At 40.1% G+C, this 5,895-nt stretch overlaps 1 pseudogene; it reads right to left on the bottom strand.

Annotated features, from left to right (window-relative positions):
* Positions 1-4,952, bottom strand: part of LOC116703249 (N-acetylglucosamine-6-phosphate deacetylase-like) — an 11,331-nt pseudogene extending 6,379 nt beyond the window's left edge.
* Positions 4,953-5,895: the final 943 nt, after the last annotated feature.

Here is a 5,895-nt window from a genome sequence, read left to right as displayed (position 1 = left end):
TGTTAAAGTCAGATCTAACTCAGATGGAAGGAGTCCTCAGAATGATCACCCGGCCACACTGCGCAGACGCTGATGTCTCTCAGGGACTTCATCTCCCAGCTGGATGTACAGCTGCGCCACGAGGAATCTGACGGGCTGGTTCTTACCATTTCAAGGGCCAGAGACAGGCTCGCTGTGATATACGTCACTAGACTGCTCATGCTGATATTCACCACCAGAGGAGAAGAGTAGAGAGTGAACACAGCGAGGTGTGCCGCGCGGCTGGTCTGGGAGGGACTTGCTCTCAACATGAAGCTCTGATGAGGGTTGACCACGGATCTCGTCTGTTTCCAAACCGTCTGTCACATCCGGTGGGCCCGTACGGGGCGGACCTTTACGCAATCAAAACTTCCTAACTCCTTCCACTTCTACTATAAAAGACAAGCCAGACGGGCTATCTCTAACCTGTCATCGCCTCCAGCAGTTTGAACTTGGATAATCGCGGCAGTTCAGACTTGCCCTCTGTGATTTGTGTCACATGTGACATGTGTGACTGGTAGGGACTCACTCCACTCCTGCAGTGGACTGGAAAAAAAGATTGGTCATTTACTTTTTATTCAGAATACATGCACTCCCTGCTGAGGACATTTAACATGGACACTCATTGAAATTGAAAACCTGTCATACCTTTTAATTTACGGCAATGTTATCTGTAATGCATTTTTAAAACAATGTTTTAGACGTTTTAGGATGTTTATGAATTGTTGTATTTTAAAAGGTAAATTTGATGTGAAAGGTATATGACAAAAGTATGAAAGTAGTGTCAATAAAAATCTTATCAAAAAAAAGAATTGCAGCTGGTGACTTATTCCCCTGGATTTGGGTCACATGGACATGTGTGGGTGGTAGGGCCTCACTACACTCTGCAGTGGACTGGGAAAAAGATGTTCATTTACTTTTTTATTCAGAAACATATGCACTCTCTTTGAGGACATTTAACATGGACAACTATTGAAATTGAAAACCTTTTATACCTTTTAATTATGGCAATGTTATCTGTAATGCATTTTTAAAACAATTGTTTTAGACGTTTTATGGATGATTTATTGACTGTTGTATTTTAAAAGGTAACTTTGATGTGAAATGTTATATGACAAAAGTATGAAATGAGTGTCAATAAAAAAAATGTCAAAAGAAAAGATTTGTAGTAGTCTGACTGGCTCCCTTGTGATTTTTGTGACATATGTGGCTTTTGTATTTGTGGGTAACAAATGATGTTAACCTTCAACAAAATCCTTCGTTACCCTTCTCACATGAAGCTCTGTTGAGTTGTTGTCATGCTTTTATTTTCTATCGAAAACTTCGGCACAATGACAATATGAAAATACCATGAATGAATATGTTATTTAAACTTAACTACCTGGTTAGAAGCAGATATTTATGGGCCATAGTGACCTCAATACATGCACATGATCATGAAAACACACGGAGAGATGCAGCCATACACAATATTTAACATAGATCATTTATTGTTTATAGATCATGGGTTTATAATATTTGAATTCACAAGTATGGTAAACGAGATCAAAAAAGATACAATACTTCACAACTAACAGAAAACAAACTTTTAGTTAAAAACCACATGAATGAAAGAACTGGGGAGCTGTCCTCTACTGCTGAGTCATGCTGTGTAACACAGCAGCGGGTACTTTTACGCACGGCTGAGAGAAGCTTCTCAAGGTGATATGAGCCAATCCAGAACTTACTTCATTTCAATATTGTCTTTTTTCCATAACACACTCAGGATTTTTTATTGCTATCGCGAGGATTCTATTTATCCACCGTACAGTAAAGTTCTGGATATTATTCCTCGGTTCAATCCCCGCCTCCTGCCTCTCAGTCTACGGCCACACTGCTCCCTCACGGAAGAAGAAAATCCTCAGCAGTTCTCAGCGAGTCTCTCTCCGTCCCGCTGGCGTGCCAAATGTACTTATCCGCCAGGATTTGTATACCCTGGCAGCGGGAGCGCGCATGCACACAGAGCGGAGTTTCTGCGCCCTTCGAGATTGTTTGAATCCTGCACTTTGATTACCTCTTAAATGGAACAAATAGCGACGTGAAAGTCTCGGCAGGGTTTTCCATAGTAACATGGGTCTCAGTTCTGCATAAATACGTGGATTGTCTGTTACAATAAGGCGACGTGTAAATTGTTTATAGCGTCGTTAAATATGTGGATTAATCAGGCGACTGGTCCTCTTAGTGCTTTCGGTTTTCATTAATTTAGTTTGACAATGGTTTTCAAATAACAAATCTTTCACTGTCTACCATATCAGTACATATGGAGGTACTCAAAATATCAGGCTGTTTTCCCTGATATTTTGTGTATCACCCCCTAACTACAAAGGGTCGTCCTGTCATCATGTGTGTTATTTGTGTGTTAATGTGTCACATAAACAACCTCACATAATTTGGAGTGGTCTGCTGTTGCCTAGCAAAAGTTACATGGGGGGTAAATGATGATGGTGGTTGTTGGGCTCCCACTTCAGGTCCTGGGATATGTGGATCCCGAAAGTCCACAGCAGACACAGGTGTTGAGTATGGTGATGGAAGGAAGAGTGGGGGGGCTTCCTGAAGTCCACGATATCTCCACAGTTTTGAGCGTGTTAAGCTGAAGGTTGTTCTGACTGCACCAGAGAGCCAGCTGATCCACTCTTTTGTAGGCCGACTCATCAGTCCCGGATGGGCCGATGACCGTTGTGTCGTCAGCAAACTTCAGGAGTTTAACAGATGGGTCTCCTGCGGTGCGTATTGGTGTAGAGAGGAGAGAAGAGCAGTGGGGAGAGCACACACCTGATGTTCCCCAGCCTCACTGCTGCCTCCTGTCAGTCAGGAAGTTGTGACCCACTGACAGGTGGAGGCTGGCACAGTGAGCTGGGAGAGTGTGGTGCTGGGATGTCCCGGATGATGGGGTTGAACGCCGAGCTGCACAAACAGGATCCTTGCATGAGCCTCTGGAGAGTCGAGGTGTGCAGGATGTAATGCAGTCCCAATGACTGCATCATCCCCAGACCTGTTAGCCCTGTAGGCAAACTGCAGGGGTCCAGTAAGAGGAATGTGATGTCCTTAGTGGGCCAACACCAGACTTTCAAAGGACTTCATGACTAAAGATCTCAGGGCGACAGGCCTGTAGTCATTTAGTCCAGAGATGGAGGGTTTTGGGACTGGGATGATTGTGGAGCGTTTGAAGCAGGATGGAACTTCAGATAGCTCCAGAGATCTGTTGAAGAACTGAGTGAAGATGGGGGCCAGCTGGTCTGCACAGATTTTCAGGCAGGATGGTGAACACCGTCTGGGCCAGGAGCCTTTTCAACTAGACTATTAGCTGCCCTGAATGGAGTTTAAGACTGGACGCACATGATCAACCTGATGGTATGTGATGGGATTGAGAATCCAGATCAGCGATCTGAAAAGGATTATTTTCTTTGGTGAAAAGTAACGGTGCTTTTACTCTCGTTCAACTACAGTCATATACAATGTTAGAGTGCTTGTTTTATTTCCATTTTATGCTGTGTTAAATTCTTACTGGACCAAATTTCAGAGGAAATATTGTATTTTTACTGCAATACGTTTCTTGGACAGCTATAACAAGTCACTTTTCAGATTTAGTTGTAACATTTTTAATGACCTTATAAAATACTTTGTCAAAGTGTCTATTTGGCTCGATTTTGTGGCAATTGCATTCATTGAACTACGTGTCTAAGTGCAACCTTGAGGTACTAGTACTGTCATTTTCATATATGCAATTTTAAAGCAAAAATATTGTACTCATTACTCATATTAAGCTGTTGCATAATAATAAAGAAAATCAGTTTTTACCAGTGGATGCCTTACAAAAAGCTATGTCTAGTTGTGGTTTCTTGTCATGTTTTAGACGACTATCAGCGTGCAGCAGTTCCACACAAGAGTGATTACATATGATCATAGTATACATGAACTGTAAATCATGCAAAAACTCTACTACAGAACACGCACACAAGAAATCCACAAACAACAGATGAAATAAAAACAGTAAATGTTATTGTTAAGAAGCAGAAATAACAGTAATTCAGTGAAAGTTGATTTATGTAGTTTAATACCAACATGTTCCCTTTAGTCACATCTGAGTAAAGTGTGAAAATAAACAGTAAAGCATCTGGGAGCATACTTTTATTGCAATAAGTTCATAATTTTAAAAAAAAACCTGAATATGCAGAAATCAACTCAAATCTACTTACATTCAGATAAAAGTACAATGAATTGGACAGAGTTCAATTGCGATAGTTGAATTGAAGATGCTTAAATAAAAAATTTCATGTGGTAAAGAAAAGCAAAGTCAGCCAAAAACAACTGTAGCAGTTTGTGGGGGCTGTAACACACATTTACACTCCCTATAAACAATATTTCTGGATGAACAACTTTGCTATTCTTAGATTAGAGGTCTTGAGGAAAGTTTGTATCTATATCTAAAAGGTTTGCTCTGTACGGTGGCCTTTTTAGGACATCTGAACCTTGTTTGAGCTACTGACATGTTCTAAATGCAAAGCATTGTGTTACTGAACTAAAACATTCAACAGATTTGTGGTTCTGGGCATAACAGCGTCCCGTAAAGGCACGTCGGGTCCCGCTGGGCCGGTTTCCATCTGCAGGCTTCTTCTTATTCTATGGTTCTTTTCTCCACACTTCCTCTCCAAAAATGAAGGTGGCTTTGACGTTGAGGGCATCATCGAGCAAAACGAGGTCTGAAAACACAGTCAGGGTAAAACGAAGTGTTTTTGCCTACACACAGCAGAGATGGGGATTTTTTATGCAGTAAATCGACCTGCGTCTGATCCGTAGTCCAGGGTTCCCTTTGTGGCTGCACCCAGGAGGTTGGCAGGATGGAGCGAGGCAGCTTCCAGAGCTTCCTCTACACTGAGCCTGTTCAGAGAAAACATGGTGGAGTTGTTGGTGAAGTTAGGGGTTAAATAATGGGATTTAGATCCTGTTATGCATCTTAAATTCTCTTCTAACTCTGCAGGATTCTGGGAATCTGAGATTTTCAGGGTTTTAAAATAATGAAGAATATTTATGTCGTGAAAGACTATGCTATTTTATAATAAATTATATGCAGCTCTGGTTTTTAAATCATATAACCCTCATGTTGTCCTCGGGTCAAATTGACCCGTTTTCCTATATTAATGTTCTTTTAATTACTATGTAATTACTCAAAATAACATGATTATTTACACACAAAGCTCTTTGGCAATACAAATCTCTATTTCATTAATTTGGGTGTCTTATTCACTTTATAGCATTTGGAAAAAAATTGAAGTTGTTTTTGAAATAGAATGGATTAAAAGTTGAATACCATCAAAATACTTCCTTCAATTTTAGTCAAATAATTCCTAATTTCTGCTTTTCTGAGTCAAACATTAGGTATAATTTCCTATAAATGAGATTTATTGATCATGAATCCCAAAATAACTGTAAAACTGTAAAAACGTTAATGAGTTAGTGTTACGTAGTGTTGAAAACATCAAAAAAAAGTGAAACATTGAAAAAAAAAAGCGTCAAAAGTATTGAAAAAAAGGGAAAACAAAAATGTAAGAAAAAGTAAAAAAGCATCCATAAAAAGTGTCAACAAAAGTGTGGATTCAATTTGAGGGAAGAACAACACACGGTTAAAAGGCATTACTCTTAGGAAGTCCCGGGAAAAGATATATTTCCAGGAAGTGATCATTTTAAAACTCTCGTGAAATTCTCGACTCTACACAAAGGACAAGAGAGTCAAAATCATATCTCGTTCCAACATTTTTAAACTGAGTATTTTTTGGCTGCCTTTAAACTCACCTGAAGCATGTTTAAAGTGGCGTACACACATGTCCATCGTGGCAATGC

The sequence above is a fragment of the Etheostoma spectabile genome, chromosome 15 (genome assembly GCF_008692095.1).
Source record: "Etheostoma spectabile isolate EspeVRDwgs_2016 chromosome 15, UIUC_Espe_1.0, whole genome shotgun sequence".
Classification (NCBI taxonomy): Eukaryota; Metazoa; Chordata; class Actinopteri; order Perciformes; family Percidae; genus Etheostoma; species Etheostoma spectabile.
Note: the sequence above shows the minus strand (reverse complement) of the source record. Positions and strands in the feature narration are given on the sequence as shown.